Consider the following 16,647-nt stretch of genomic DNA (forward strand, 5'->3'; position numbering starts at 1 on the left):
ATCACCACCCCCTTTGCAGGGGGTGAAATTGCAGAAACATTTCAGAAACTTTTTTTTCAGGGATGCAGGGCAAAATTAATTTCATGGGGTGAAAGATTAACAGGTGCTGGTGGCAGAAGTGGGTTCCTCCCTTCAGTATTGTTTTGCTACCACCACAAACAGATGAAATGTTTGATAGCATGTAAAACACATCATCAAACTTCTTTATCCTCACAAACAACTGAGAGTGAGTTGTTAGAGATTGCCCACTGAGCTGCAGAGATGGGTATGGATTTGAAACTTGAACTTTTTCATCCCATCTCATAAAATGCTGTGCACTCTGCAACACTAATAATATCACTGCTTTGTTTCCTATTATAGCATTGATCTAAGAATCAACATTTTAAGTTAGTGTTTTGCTTACAAAAATCATTTGCAATAACTGCAATTCCCACAAATTCAGCTTTCATCCCCCTCTGGTTATGTATAGTTCTGGGTGGGTCAAGATCAGACTAACTTTGTTTGAAAAGTAGCTGCCACCTACTCTCATGGTTTAAAAAAAGGTTTAAATGGTAGGATCAAATTCACATTTACCACAGTGCAGTTTAAGTTTACTTAGGTGAAATCTACACACATATTTTAAAAAGCTGTGAAAATGCTTTTTAAAAAAACATTTTGAAAAATATATCGAATTTGGCATAGCTCACTTTCGCCATCTAGTTTGACATTTGTATATTGCACTTCACAACACATTTAAAACATTTATTTGCAATTGTGTAGCCGAGTTTCTCGTCTCTCAGTAAAACACCTGACTGCGACACTAATTAAACCTGTAATTTGAAAAACTTTTTTTTCTGTTCCTGCTTTGAATTCAATATGTTGCCTCTTCAAAAGAAGGGTGTGCATCACAGAATAAATCATGAACATGATTATTCTTTAGAAAGCAACTTATATACACATATTTTACCACACACGTTCTGATATTTTTTTAAAAAAAATAATGGTGATAGAAAGTCTATTTTCCCTAAATCATATTGGAGCAAAATATGTAATACCACTTAAGGTTGTTTGTACCAATCCTGGGAACATGTATTTAATTCTGTTTTGTTATCTATATTATTCTTCCTCCAAACAGCACAAAGCAGCATCAATTCTTCTTTCCCCCCCTGCCCCAAACACACACACACACACACACCTTTTCCTCTCAACACCCCTGTTAGGCGGTTTAGGCTGAGAGCTTCATGGCTGAGTAAAGAATTGAACCTTGGTTTCCCAATCCTAATCCAACATTCTAACCACTACATCAGGCATCCCCAAACTGCGGCCCTCCAGATGTTTTGGCCTACAACTCCCATGATCCTTAGCTAACAGGACCAGTGGTCGGGGAAGATGGGAATTGTAGTCCAAAACATCTGGAGGGCCGAAGTTTGGGGATGCCTGCACTACACCATAGCAGGAGAGTGAATGATCATCCCTCTGCCTAATAATCCTTTTGTCCATGCATACAACACCTTCACTCCTCCCTTCATGTAAGCAGGCAAACCTGTGGAGAAACAATAATTAAAAACTTCAGAATGAACTAGGATGTTAAAGCAGTTTGCAGCTCGTTTATACTGGCATGCTCTAAAGTCGTTAATAAGTTTCAGTGAAATAGAAAACTATAGTTAATTAAAGGGTTCCTGGGCTGGATCTACACTGATTTGTAAAAACACTATTAAAGGCTATATTTAAAAAATTATATACATAGCTCTCAAAGCAATTTCCCATTGCCAACGAATCACTGCTCTGCAGCGCCTCTGGTGTCACATTTCTATAACGCATTTTTAACGTTATAATCGACCACTGTGGATTCGCCCCTGGTTTGTTTGCCAGCTTGAATGAAAGGGAGAAGTTTAAGGGTTGTGCACATGGGCAAAAGTATCATTGATATCTCAGCTTATTAAACCAGGATACAATAATCCCAATGCAGCTACTGACTCTTTAATTTAAATTACTTACTAGTAAAGAAATCCACTTAATAGAGCAGCCACCTTTTGCAGCTCTCATCTAAAACACCCAGTGCACACATTGGTATCAGCAGTGCACTAATTATTAGTACGACCATCAACATTTCATTTGTATGTACAGTATGCTGCCTTTTCATATTTCAAACCATGCTCAAGCTGGCTCACAACATGAGACAATTTACATAATTGCAAACATAACAAAAGTAGTCTTAAACAATAAACAAAACACATCAAAAGTATACAACCATAATCAATTTCAGCATAAATCGTTCTATGATCTAAAAATCTATATATAAAATCAACAACAGCAGCAACAAAGAAACCCTAAATAATACCTCAACCCAAGTAGCCTCAGCTTTTGTAGCTGGAGCTGGTCAGGGTCCCACCGCCCACGGCCAGGTGGGAAAAGGCCAGCAAGGCAGGGAATAGGTCTACCAGGACTCACAGCAAATATGTGAGTAATAATGTTGATTACTACAGTATTTGTTATTTCTGAAGTTCATAGATTAACAAGGTACTGGAAAATGAAACAAAATTTAAGATATTTTTTCTCAGACTTACAGTTTGAAACAAGAGACACTCAAGAAAAGGAGAGGCGTGTAAAGATAGAGGAGAGATACCAATTTGAGAATATTTCAGTGAATAAGTATGCTTTTAACATTTAAACAAATTAACAGGAGCCAGATAACTCCATAGAATCCTTGCAGTACCATAGATTCTTAAGGCCAAACTAATGATATCCTTCCTAAAAAGGGCAAAACAATAATCAGTTTGCAGTATGTCTCTGCTGCTGTACAGCAATTGAAAAATGTTTCATAATCTGTTAAGATGTTCCAAGGAGTAAAGTCTGATGAATCAGCCTTTTCTGTAACGGAGGTGACTAAAGTTGAGCCGTAGTTTGAATTGATTGCTAAATGCCAATGATTGCTAAATTAAGCACTGCTTAATTGTATTTTCTCATTATACTTACCATACTTTTCTTTCTTTCTTTTTTGCTCAAAGAAACCTCTACAATATGTAGCAACCTGTTCTGTGTCTGCTTCTTGAGAGCAAAGAATGCACATCTACATGTTCATGCACACATGCATGCAAAGGTCATGAGCTTGATAGATGGTGCATTAAATCCTGAAAGAACCTCCGAACACCATATTCTACTACTGCAGATTTCTGATTGAATTACTGTGGAGGCAGCTGATGATTTTCTGCATGCCTTGGCCTTAAATCAGGGGTCAGCAAACTTTTTCAGCAGGGGGCCGGTCCACTGTCCCTCAGACCTTGTGGGGGGCCGGACTATATTTTGGAAAAAAATATGAACGAATTCCTATGCCCCACAAATAACCCAGAGATGCATTTTAAATAAAAGCACACACTCTACTCATGTAAAAACACCAGGCAGGCCCCACAAATAACCCAGAGATGCATTTTAAATAAAAGGACACATTCTACTCATATAAAAACATGCTGATTCCCGGACCGTCTGTGGGCCGGATTGAGAAGGCAATTGGGCCGCATCCGGCCCCCGGGCCTTAGTTTGGGGACCCCTGCCTTAAATTATTGTCATTTTTTAAAATTGATAATTTTATCCTTTTTTGTAAATCGCTTTGAGGTTTTTGTACAATCAAGTGGCGTAAAAAAATTATGAAATAAATATAAATAAACAAACTAGGCATGCCACTAAACTTTGAGTGGGAACTTTTGTTTTTTAATTGCTAGTAGCAACCATGGAGGCATCTTTAACAGAACATCCTCTCTCAGTTGAACATCCTCTCTCAGCAGGTCACATTCCAGATACACAAACACACACTTTTCTGCTACTAGCAACTGAATAAACAAAAATCCACATCAACAAATATGTTTAGCATCACAATAACTTGGCCCTGATTGTGGCTTTGCATAGCAGTCTATGTCCCACCTAAGCATTAATTTGTTGGTGCTATGAACTGTGGGGCTGATAAAGCATTGCAATGATATAATCCTGATGATAGTGGACCAACCCACCTTCCTCAGTGAGAGCCAGGGTGGCTGACATCAACAAGATCACAACAAAACGTAAAAGAAAGAAAACAATCAATTAAAATGTGGATTAAAATACAATCCAGGTTTTAATTTTTTTTAAAAATGCAGCCTCATTTTAAAATGGCCCAAATCAAAACCATAAGGGAGGAGGAACATAGTGGTCAGACTGAGTCCAGCCCAAAGGCCAGGCGGAACAGCTCCGTCTTGCAGGCCTTGTGGAAAGATGTCAAATCCCGCAGGCCCCTGGTCTCCTGTGAGAGAACGTTCCACCAAGTTGGGGCCAATACTGAAAAGGCCCTGGCCCTAGTTGAGGCCAATCTAGCCACCTTATGGCTCGAGATCTCCAAAATATTGTTATTTGTAGACCTTAAGGTCCTCTGCGGGGCATACCAGGAGAGGTGGTCCAGTAGGTACGAGGGTCCCATGACTTGCCAACACAATACTATAACACTCAGTGCAGCATTGCGGTACTCAGACTAGCATCAAGCATCTGAAAGTGGCTCCTTGTCCAAATGGACCACAGTGATAGCGTGCAAGGGCACTTTAGACAGGCAACTGCACTTCAGAGTAGGGGAAAGATAGCAGAGGATACGTGCTATAAGTCTGATCTGAGACCAGCACACATCTGCATCAGCCAGTGGTGACATTAAGTGATTAGAGGCAAGTTTACTAGCAGCTTTCTTGCAACCTGTAACTCTAGATCAGCCTTCACCAACCTGGTGCCCATCATGTAGATCCAACTATTTCCATCGGTATTCTTGGAGGACTGTCATTAGGTTGTTTGTCCACAGACACAACCATACTGATATGCTTCAGAAAAGGAGAGTATCCCACCTTTAAACCAAATTTTCATCACACTGAATGATGGCTGACAAATCTAGCACAAGAGAGACCGAGAGACAGCAAGAAAGAGAGAGATTGTTTTTCCCCTGAAAAGAAAATAAGAACCAAAGGATTCATATCTCAGATTTATTTGTGGAGCAGAAATGAGCAAAGTGAGAATCCCACAAGTCCCTCAGCCTACCCATGTCTCATTTACAAGCCAAAATGGAGCCTAAGAGCCTTTCGAATGCTATGATGTACACCAAGGAAATAACTTGCTGTGAATGAAAATTGTTAATATATCGGAAGCAGTCAAATGTTTTGGTGCTACAAAAATTGAAAGAAAGGGAATTCCTGTCTATCTTTCCTTCTCTCAGTACAGTTACATAGACTTCCTTGTCACTGAGGCAAATTATGCCCACTACTTATGCCTCACTCAGGGAGAAATGTAATAAGCAAACTCCAGACAGGTTACTAGCCTTCTTTCAGTGGAAATGTTTTAAATCTTAAAAACCAGATTTTTCCCTTACAAAATTGCCCTTGGGAATTACATTTGTAGGCTCGTAAATTCTGGACTGAATCCTGGAGCCTAGATATTCAATCCAAACTCTGTGGAAGTTTGTTCTAAACAAAGGCTGAGGCAAAATGTAACAAGGAAAATCCAATATGAAATCCATCACTTGTTTTTAAAGGGCTTTCACTTTCCATGATATGGTGCTTATTTTCATCCTTTTATTCCTTATTCATAACAACGACACTAAAACCGCAACCCTATACACGTCTACTCAGAAGTCAGTCCCATTGTTCCCAGGTAAAGGGCTATAGACCGGCAGTTTAAGTAATTCCTTTGACATAATGTTTACATCCTTCAACAACTTGTTGATCAGCATCATTTCTTTCATAGCCCTCACTGGGAGAAGTTATACATATTTAGCCCTTTCTAATCTTTTCTCCTAAACCACTGTCCTCAGACCCTAAATCATTTTTATTGCTGCTACATGAATTCACTTCAATTTGTCTGTCTCTTGCAGGCAATAAAGTTCCCAGAGTAAAATAAGACATACTTGACGTAATCTCATCACATCACTATAGACAGGGAGCATTATTTTCAAGAGACCTTTAATTAATTATTAGAATTTTATCAGTGTTTTAGAATTATAGAGTCAGTGGGAATTGATCCAAAAAGCTTCAAAGCGATAAAGATGGCATAAATGCTGTAGAGATTTGAGGGCTCCGCTTATGTTAAGGAACACTGCACACTCCTTTTTCAATGGCATAAAATACTATTAAAAACAAAAAAATTAATGTGCAAGTGGAGAGATAGGAGCCTTAATAACTTCATTAATAGAAAAGCCCATTCATATTTTTTAAAAAATCTTGGTTTTAAATCCGATTTAAGTGATTCTAATTATTAAGTGCTGATGGCATCATTACAGACTTAAGTGCGTAGACTTATACCAGCGGTGGCTGTGATCCAGGACCACAGAATTGTCAGTCAATCAAAGAAAAATTATCTGTTTAAGATTCATCAAACTATAACATTATCATAATTGACTGCTTAATACAGAACTTAATGTACTGGCTCTTCCCTCTTCCATTTTAACCTTTCAAAATGCTGTGATATAGGTTAAGCTGAGAGAACATGACTAGCCTAAGATCATGTCTGAGTGGGGATTTGAACCCAGCTCTCTCTAGCAACACGTATACAACACAGGTGCTCTCTGTTATTTCTACAGGTGGAAACATAAAAGGAAACGATATGTTTTCTCTGATGAAGCTAACAGTGGGTTTCATTACAACCAAATGGCATTTAAATGTTGTGAAACATACATCTTGTCACCAAAAACCCACTTGTGAGATTTCTGGAAGCACCCTTACTTACTTCTTAAGAAATAGGAGCAAGTACTTGCTCCTACACTTTTCAATCTTTTTCTCAATGATCTAGCCCCATTACTAAAGCAGGTGGATGCCCACACTCCAAAACTCCAGGCCATAAACATTCCCATCCTCCTGTACGCGGACGATATGGTTTTGCTCTCGCGGACCAGAATAGGTCTAAAGCGACTGGTAATTGCCTGCATTGAGTACATGTCCAAAATGAACCTATGCTTGAACTTTGAAAAAAGCAAAATCCTGGTGTTTGGTAACTCACGCAAGAGCTATAGCTGGGTTTTTGGAGGTAAACCCATCCAGCAGGTCTTTAAATTCAATTATCTAGGAATTACCTTTCACCACAAGCTCCTCTGGTCTCCACATCGAGACGCGGCGGTGAACGCCAGTAAGATATCCATGCAGGCAATTACGCGATTTTTTACAACAAGGGGCAACTCGCATATCCCTTCTGCGCTCAAGATCTTCAATGCCAAGACCATTTCACAACTGCTCTACGGCATTCCAATCTGGATCCCAGGGTTCACCCAGACAGTAGAGCAAATGCAATCAGCCTTCCTCTACAAGATTTTCTCTGTTCCAAGATGCGTCCCATATGTAGTTTTATGTTTAGAGGGAGCTCAACACAAGGTAGAATCTGTCGCCTGGGCAAGATTCCTTATATTCTGGCTAAAAATCTGCCTCAACTCTGACAGAGATCCCTTCCTTCAGGCAATGCTTTCGGACACCTTCCGCCCCCCAGGGCTGCAACACTTCAACAGGAAGGTACAGCAACTGGGGCTTTCAGTAGAACTCCTCCGCTCAATGTCCTTACAATCTGCTAAAGCCACAGTCATAACTAGGTTGTGGGACATTGAGAGGCAGGATCTTATAGCGGCAGCAGGCACAACATGTTCCCCCCTTCTTTTCCACCTCCCGTGGGCTCATGAAACAAAACCTAATTATCTTGACTTCCTATTGAACCCACAAGAAAGAAGGGCATTTTCGTTGGCCAGATTCAACGCGAATCCATCGAACCTCCTGTGGGGAAGATTCTCAGGCAGGGTGAAGGATGAGAGGATCTGTCTCTGTCATGACGCTCAGGTGGAAAGCCTTCTACATATGGTTTTTCATTGTAATCTTTACGCCGACCTTCGTCATCAGTTCCTGGACCGGCTCTGCATCCCCAGAAGGAGACCAGAGCGGGAAATCTTACAATTCCTTTTGCTGGGGAAGGACCAGGTCCTCACCAAGATGGTGGCTCAATATCTTAATTTACTATTTTCCCGTTGTTATACTCTGCAGTCATCTGAATTATTTGAAGCCCCATTGTCGTGAAAGAGGATAGCGGATTATTCCCTTCTCTCTCTTAACACAGCGTTTGCCACAGTGACATTTTTAATTTGTTGTTATTTTGTCTGGGAGTTTGTTTGATGCCAATAAAGGTATTACTTACTTACTACTTAAGAAATATCCCAAAGAAATTGAGAATGACCATCTGAAGGAATATGGATAGTTACTATATGGAGCTACAATTGGCACCAAATCAACACAGGCCAGATAGAATTTTTGTGGTTGCATATTCAGGATGGTATGACTGAGAAATGCATTGCTTGAGCTCCATCTGGTTGGTACAGTACTCTTCCTTCAACTATGGCCAGCCAGATTCTTGCCAGGGCAAAGCTGCATTCCACAAGGTTCAAGAAAACCCATTCCAGATGTTCAGTGGTGGCAACATGACATGTCAGCAGCCCTCCTGAAGTAGATGTGCTAATTCCATTGGATTAATGTAATGAGACAAGCTCTTGCTCAGCTGCTTTGCGCCGGATAGGATCACTCTGGGCACCAGCAGAGGTAGTAGTTGCTATGCAATGTATGATTGTCCCTAGATATAGCACTAGTCCAAGAACCAGAAGCAAAGGTTGTGAAGGATTTCCTGACTAATACATGGAATGTTTTGTAATAGCCAGAGACTTCCATTCAGACATAGAATCACAGAATTGTAGAGTTGGAAGAGAACCCAAGTTCAACCCCTGCAACGCAGGAATCCGACCCACAGCTGTCCCTAGGTGGGCTCGAACCACCAACCTTCTTCTTAGCAGCCAGACACACTGGCCCATTGCACCACAGAATGTTCAGGATGCTTACTTGCAGGACTCTGGCTCAGCAGGAGAAAAAAGGAGAAAGACTCTATTTCATTCTATTGTCTTCCTCTGGCCTTTTTTGCTTATTCCTTTATTATTTTGAAGCATCTTTTTTTGTCCCACAAATCAAGGCGACTAGATAGAATAAAATGAATAAAATTCCTTCAAAACGAAAACTAGAAGTGGTTTGTGGGTTGGGGCAGACCCACTACACTAGCATCCCAGCCGATGGATATTTATTGCTTACTGGAAAGAAGAGGAGGAGCAAAGAGGTCTGCATGGTGCAAACACATTGGTGGAGCCGATTGAGTGTTGCTGTTGCATCATGTTGACCTGCTCGCCCCTCCTGCTAAGCAAAAGCAATCCATTTGCTGGGAAGCTAAAGCAGAGCTCTGCTAAAGTGAATTGCTTTTTTTTAAAAATCCACCCCAATATGCATTCAGATTAACAAGTTAATAATATCCTACATGAGAAGCAAAGTTGGCCCTGAGCCAACAAAAATTGCATAATAAACCATCAGCCTTTTTAAAAAAAGCCAGGTCTTCTTCAACTACCTGAAGCAGTGTGGTAATGGAGAACTCAATCGTCTGGGCATCAACCTAGATTTTACTTTTGTAGATCCAGGAGAGGTGGCTAAGATCTGGGTTGAAAATAGCCATTTCTTTTAAAGGTACCTCCAAACTCCCCATCCAAAGTAAGAATAGTGATGGCCAAGGACAATTATGAGAACATCAAGACTGTCTGTTAAAAAATAAAGGGGGGGGAGCATATGAAAGCCTAAAGATCTATTCTTCCATCACTGTCCAGAAATGGTACTTACCAGTGAAGAAGAAGCCTGTCTGGTGCTGATGCTCTTTTCTTAAAGCACCTAGTTGTGAGCCATTTGTGGACCCTGGCCAGCCATGTGTACATTCAGAGACATTTTCTCCAAAAGCCTGGAAGGAGGAAGGGAAGGGTGATGCAGTCTCTTGCTGAAGCTTTGGGAACAGGATGGTGTTACAAAGGCAGAAGAAACCAGCTCAGATTCTTGACCCCTCCTTGCCCCAAGGTGGTTTCTAGTATGAACAAGTCCTACGGATGGTTCAGTCCAAAAACATTTTATATTTTGTTGCTGTTAATCAGAGAGAAGCAGTCTGAATAAAACAGTGGGTTTTGTTTGTTTGTCTGCTGAACCCTTTACATGCAGCAGCTTTCCTTTGGCCAAGCGAGCATGGCAATTTCAAAAACAGTCTGGGGAAAAAATTACGCTGCCAATTTTCCAGCAGCACACGTGTGAGGGTGGAGTGACCTTTTGTAAATGCTGCATGTTCAACAACACAGCCCTTGCTTTTTCAAAAGGCTGTCTGCAGTGGCTTTGAAGGGTTTCCTAAACAGGTGTTTTCCTGCACTTCCCAACAGGAAAACTTGCAAGGGTTTTAACAGAATGAAACAGGTTTGTCTGCCTTGTTAAGTCCATCACAGAAACACAGAACCTGGAGACCCTCTATTCCAGATATGTGCTCAGGGCAAGATCTGCAGCGCAGGGTGCAGCTACATCATTGAGAGATGGAGATGCAGCATTTGCTTAAATGCCTCCAGCAAAGGAGGGTCCACCACTTCTTTACTCTGCTCTAATCAAACAGCTCTTGCACTTAGGAAGTTTCTCCTGATATTTTGCTGAATTGTGCTTCCCTGCAATTTCCACCCATCGGTGACCGTGAGCTGTTTATCACTACCTATCTTTTGCACTGTGCACGAATGAAATTTAGTAAAACATCATAAACAGTTTCTTTTGCTTGCACATAAAGCATAAACACTTTTGTAGCACACTTTCTTTCCACCTCCCCTACCTGCTCTGCCCCCCAGGCAGCAAAAACAGCAAACATAACAAGGAGGGTAGGGCAAGTAGGAATCACACCAGCCAACTACTTGCCCTACCCTCCTTGTTATGTTTGTGGAATAAGGGCATGTAGTTCCATGTTTACAGAGGGCTTTCATTTAATCATGTAAAGCAGCTGCAGTTGGGAGGGAGGAGGGAAGCTATTTAACCCTTTCCTTCTCTGTTTTCATCTGTTCATATCATCCCCACTTGGGGTTTTTTTCTCTCTCCATGAGAAATAAAAGGTTTTAGAAGTGCAAATTAGGAAGTTTGTCTTTATAAAGCAAACCAAATTTAATGCCATCCCCATCTCTACTTCTCTGTAAGGGCTTCCCCAAAGCTTTGATGTCACTCCACATGGTATTGATACAACAACATTAAGCTGGGGGGGGGGATATACCACAGCAACACCCAACACTTATGTCAGTAATACCGGTACAGCTGGAAGGACACACAGTGCATTCTTTCTTTCTTTCTTTCTTTCTTTCTCTCTCTCTCTCTCTCTCTCTCTCTCTCTCTCTCTCTCTCTCTCTCAGCAATACAAAATTTGAGACATGCAGCTTTTTTATTTTAAAAAACACTTTTTGGAATAGTGTTCCGCTCATTTGTGCAGCCTTTTCATTTCCACGGATGGAAATGTAATGTGTGTGTGTGTGTGTGTGTGTGTGTGTGTGTACTTAATCTTGTGCCCCAGGTAAGGAATTGTAGGTCATTGGGCCATTTTGTGTGCACTTCAGTACCCAGCATAATTTGTCCTTCCTAATTCATTTATTATTCCTCCCCATCTCCTGAATACAAAATTCTGCCTTTAAAATTTGATCAGAGATGTATTATGAGTTGTCCTTGAATAGCACAGCTTATCCACCAACCCACCTCCCTGCCACTTGCCTATCATTCCTTAACCCCTTCTGCCCATGCTTGTTCAAGTCATAGCTATGTGATGCCTTCTATATATTACTTTGTATTGCAACAATTTTTGTCCTGTATTTTTTTTCTGCCTCTCTTTTCCGTGGCTTGACTGCTTCTGGAACACTCTTCCATTTATTTTAGTGAGGGATCTGGATATTTAAGATGCATAAATCATCCCAATAATCAAAATACCTCTAAACTAAATCTTAGCAAAATGCATATTCCATTTCTCAGGTTCTATGCCAATCTTCCTTTCATAAGCCACTTTATAAGCCCAGTCAGACCCATGAGCTGTACACAGGACCAGCCCTACCATGAGGCGAGTGAGGCAGCTGCCTTGGGAGGCAAATATTGAAGGGCAGTGAGTGGGGAGAGTTCTGTGTGTGCATTGCAACATGTCCTGAACCCACTAAATCAGCTCACTGCCCTCAGGATGAAGTGGAGGATGTTGAAATAAGATTCAACTATCTGCTGAGTGGGTGGCACTGTGGGTTAAACCACAGAGCCTGGGGCTTGCTGATCAGAAGGTCGGCAGTTCGAATCCCCACGACGGGGTGAGCTCCCGTTGTTCAGTCCCTGCTTCTGCCAACCTAGCAATTCAAAAGCACAAAGTGCAAGTAGATAAATAGGTGGGAAGGTAAACGGCATTTCTGTGTGCTGCTCTGGTTCCCCAGAAGCGGCTTAATCATGTCAGTAAAGCGAGATGAACGCCGCAACCCCAGAGTCATCCGCAACTGGTCCTAACAGTCAGGGGTCCCATTACCTTTATCTGCTGAGCTCCTATTAAATATCTTCCAGGACAACACACACACACACACACACACACACACAAGCAAACTCATACGTCACTTACTCTCAGCAGCTAGAAATTTTGTAACTAGACACTGGAAGGACCTATCAGGAGTGAACATAGACCACTGGTACCAAAATGTATGGTAAACCACCCTCCTAGAAAAGTTAACCAGCAAACTTAAATTAGCATGGGGACAGGCAAAGGAGGATACCTTCACCCCAGTTTGGTTCCCATTTATCACATACATAGCACAGCAGGACAATGACCTACCCCTCACTCCAACAACATACAAATCAATATGGCTAATCTGACCCAATAACCTAACCTCAAACAAGCCTTTTCTCTGCTCCCAGCTCACTTCCTGTATCCAAGAGAGAGAAAAGTGCTTGAAGCAACAATTTGTGGAAAGTGAAGGCACAGCAAAGGGAAGATTCAGTTTCCCTCTCCTATATGCTCGTATGATTCTCCCATTTTGTATGCAAAAGATGGTGGATGCATGCAAAAAAAAATGCCCCCATTATATACCACCCTGCCCTTCAGAACAGCATATTCACCCAAGAGCAGCTTTGATTAAATAGTTTCATTTTGCAACAGTTCCCTGAATACTATTCCAAGGATGCATTTATTGAATATCTATTAATTTTTGACACATCTTTTCAATCATGTAGTCATTTCTGGATATCATTCCTCGTTGTCATGAATTGTGTTTCTTTAGAATATTAATAGAAACACAGGAAAGCAGGCTCTTGTTAAATTCAACTTTCTCTCAGAAAACCACAAAATGGGATTGAGAAAGAATTTAGGAGTGTTAGGGGTTTTGCCAGGGCGATTGTGGGAGAATGGATTAAACCATAAATGCCTCATGTTTTGTTATTGCACGGACAGGAGTGCTGCTATTTTTTTCTATCAATAGGCTGAAAACAGTAGCATTGGCTTATTTGTATATGCTATGTTTCAGAGGGGCCTGGCTCTCTCTTTAGACTGTGAGAGGCCCTGGGTACAGATTAGAGATGTTGATGAAGTTTGTACTTCCTTGTTTCAGAAGATAAACCTTGGTGACTGTAATGCCCTCTTGAACCCTGCCATCTGGAGCACAGCTGCATCAGAAACAACACCAGCCCAGAGAATGACAATTTCCCAGGCCTACTGTCACCTGAGGGTTATTGGTTGCCCTGGGACAACTACATTCTCCACTGCCTACTTGCAGCTAGGTCACTGGTATTGCAGAGGTCCTGGAGATGGAAGGGACTGAGGAAGGAGTCTCCTTTCTTTTCTGCCTTCTGACTTTGCTGCTCGAGGGAGTGAGAACCAGCTAAGAGGGTGGAAGGGAGGGAGAGATGGTTAGTTTGGAGACTCGCAGCAGGATTTTGGAGGAGGGTGCGATTGGTGGCTGGGAAAGCCCACTCTCTCCAAGACCCTTGCAAGCCATTTCTGCTCAGAATAGAAAATCCTGCGGAAGATGGGCCATTGACCTGACTCAGTATAATGCAGCTTCATGTGCTAATCCAAACTTAGTGGCTGAAAGAACAAAGGAGAACTGAAGGGCTCCTGCAGAGTGGCTAATTTCTTGCTGAATCAGGCAGCCTGGTATAGATCCAATTTCTGCAATTCCTCAACCTTGCCTGAGAAATGGCAATTGCTGAACAGAACTTTGAATGCAGGGATACCCTCCCTAATAGACGGATGGGATATTTATTCCAGATATTAAGCAGCCAGCCTCTCCTGCTTCTATTCAGCCAAGCTAGACATTTGGTCATCCAAGGGAGGAGGAGGGGGAACGGGGAAATCAGAGCTGTAGTTGCTAGGCAACCACAGGATGTGCTTTCAAATTACCCTCAGACCAAAGTCAGCTTTCCTTCTCATCGGAACTTGGCAAATGGTCAACCAGGTCCAGTTCCTCTGCAGCCCCCATGAGCGATGCGAAGAAGGAGATGGGAATAAGTGGAAGTAGGGAAATGGAGGTCTGACTTCACAGGGTAAAGGAGGCATATTCCTTTCCATCCTGCCTGCCCCCTCTCAGACACACACAATAGTTCAGTGTGTTTCTTTGGGACTGCCTTGTGTTTGGAAAGGCAAGTTTGATACAAAGCAAGATGGAGGCGGAGACTCTTCTTCACCCCAGACTGTCTCATGTGACTCCTTCCTTTTTTGTGTGATGTGCATTGTCTCGCCTTTTCTTACTTGTCCAATGTCAGCATAACTTTTAACGGACAGAAAGTCACGAGAACTTTAAGATAATGGAGAAGAATCCAGAAAATTGGCTTATATAATGACAGAGGTTTGTTTATGTTAAAGTTTTAGCAGCTGATGCAGCTCTACCACTACATTTAGCAGCTCTACCACTACATTAAAAAGTTGCCCTCTCTGACATATGCTCATCTCTGCTATTCAAGATACAGGAAGTGTGTTGGTCATCCAGCTCTACCCCTATGTTGTCTTAAAATGTTTTTGCAAGGTATTTCATGGAGCTTGTCATTGGTTCAGACAGGAAGAAATCTGAGGCTCCTTTTAGACATTGAGTACCATGAAAACACAGATATTGAAGGTTTTTTAAAAGATCCGTAGTCCTGCATATATAACTACTGTTAATTTACCTTTGATGCTTTTGAATTATGGTGCTGGAGGAGACTCTTGAGAGTCCCATGGACTGCAAGAAGATCAAACCTATCCATTCTGAAGGAAATCAGCCCTGAGTGCTCACTGGTCGGACACATCCTGAAGCTGAGGCTCCAAAACTTTGGCCACCTCATGAGAAGAGAAGACTCCCTGGAAAAGACCCTGATGTTGGGAAAGATGGAGGGCACAAGAAGAAGGGGATGACAGAGGATGAGATGGTTGGACAGTGTTCTCGAAGGTACGAACATGAGTTTGACCAAACTGTGGGAGGCAGTGGAAAACAGGAGTGCCCGGCGTGCTCTGCTCCATGGGGTCACGAAGAGTCGGACACGACTAAACGACTAAACAACAACAACACCTGCTGTCATCATAGGCAGTTTGACTTTGAGATTTTAGCTGAGATTTTAGCAGCAGTACATTTAAAGATATTGTTGTTGTTGTTTAGTCGTTATGAACATGAGTTTGACCAAACTGCGGGAGGGAGTGGAAGACAGGAGTGCCTGGCGTGCTATGGTCCATGGGGTCACGAAGAGTCGGACACGACTAAACGACTAAACAACAACAATTTACCTTATGCATAGGTACATAGGCCCACTCATTAACATCAGCAGTCCATGAGGGTCTGAACAGGATTTGAATAAAAGAGCAAAGTCAGCTATTATGATGTCACAAAGAAAAAATATTTTGGTTTTATCTTCCTTAGCAAGCCATCACTATATATACTCGCCTAATATCTTGATATGTAGGCTGCTAAAAGCCAGCATATTTTTGGAATCATCACACCATCTTTATTTTTTAATTATGATTTTCATTAGGGTCCAATAGCTATTCTTCATGGGACTTCTTTTTCTTTCAAAAGCATTGCACTGAACCTCACTGAATGAACTCATTTGTCAAGAATCAGAGTAGCAAGAGCTTTTCTTAACTCATTTGCATTGAAGGAAGTGGTTGGTTCTGCAGCCACAATGCTAAGTATTGCAACAGTATTGCTGTATATTGCTGAGAAGTATTGCAACAGTACTATAATGCTGAGAAGTATTGCAACAGTACTATAAAAAGAACAGGGATGTTGCGAAGTTCAGTCTAAGGGCCTTAGTCCTTTGTGTCCGAAGGAGTGTAGTCAGCTAGATTTCTAAGCAACAGGACCCACGGTGACAAAATTTCCATGAAATGCTAAACATGGAAGTGCTAAACTTGTGTATTTTTATGACATTATTCATAAACCATATACAATTCAGGTGGATATGTGGAGGTTTCAGAGAGACAAAGTAGTTTTTCTAACCTCGGGCAAGATATTACGATTGTGTCAGATTGCTTCCTCTGCACTGTGGCTGACTTGCAGCCAAAATCATTGTTTTGTCATGCATAGAACCAGAGATTTTCCAGGTTACTGGTGCAATTCAACTGAAAGCCAGGGTGACCAGAGAAACAGGATTTGGAATCTTTTCTAGCTGCTGTTGTATAGGCAGAGTTTAAGGAGCCGTTGAGTTCCCCATCTCCTGCATAAAATGTTTTACTTGCTGATCTGGTATTTTTCTGTGGCACAGTGTTGAAGGACCAGCTAGATCACACTGCCCATGAAGGTTTCTTATAAATCCAATGGGATCCTGAATGCCTTTGAGGAGTTTCCATTTG

The 16,647-nt window shown here is 41.7% G+C and overlaps 1 protein-coding gene across 1 annotated transcript in view; it reads right to left on the minus strand.

The window, feature by feature from the left end:
• CHST15 (carbohydrate sulfotransferase 15) overlaps nucleotides 1-9,792 on the minus strand; it is an 82,385-nt gene extending 72,593 nt beyond the window's left edge. Inside the window, exon 1 of the mRNA XM_035137721.2 lies at nucleotides 9,657-9,792. The gene's annotated coding sequence lies outside the window, so the exon portion shown is untranslated. The remainder of the gene's footprint in view (nucleotides 1-9,656) is intronic.
• Between the last annotated feature and the right edge of the window lie 6,855 nt (nucleotides 9,793-16,647).

Source organism: Zootoca vivipara, chromosome 5 (genome assembly GCF_963506605.1).
Source record: "Zootoca vivipara chromosome 5, rZooViv1.1, whole genome shotgun sequence".
In the NCBI taxonomy this organism is placed as follows: domain Eukaryota; kingdom Metazoa; phylum Chordata; class Lepidosauria; order Squamata; family Lacertidae; genus Zootoca; species Zootoca vivipara.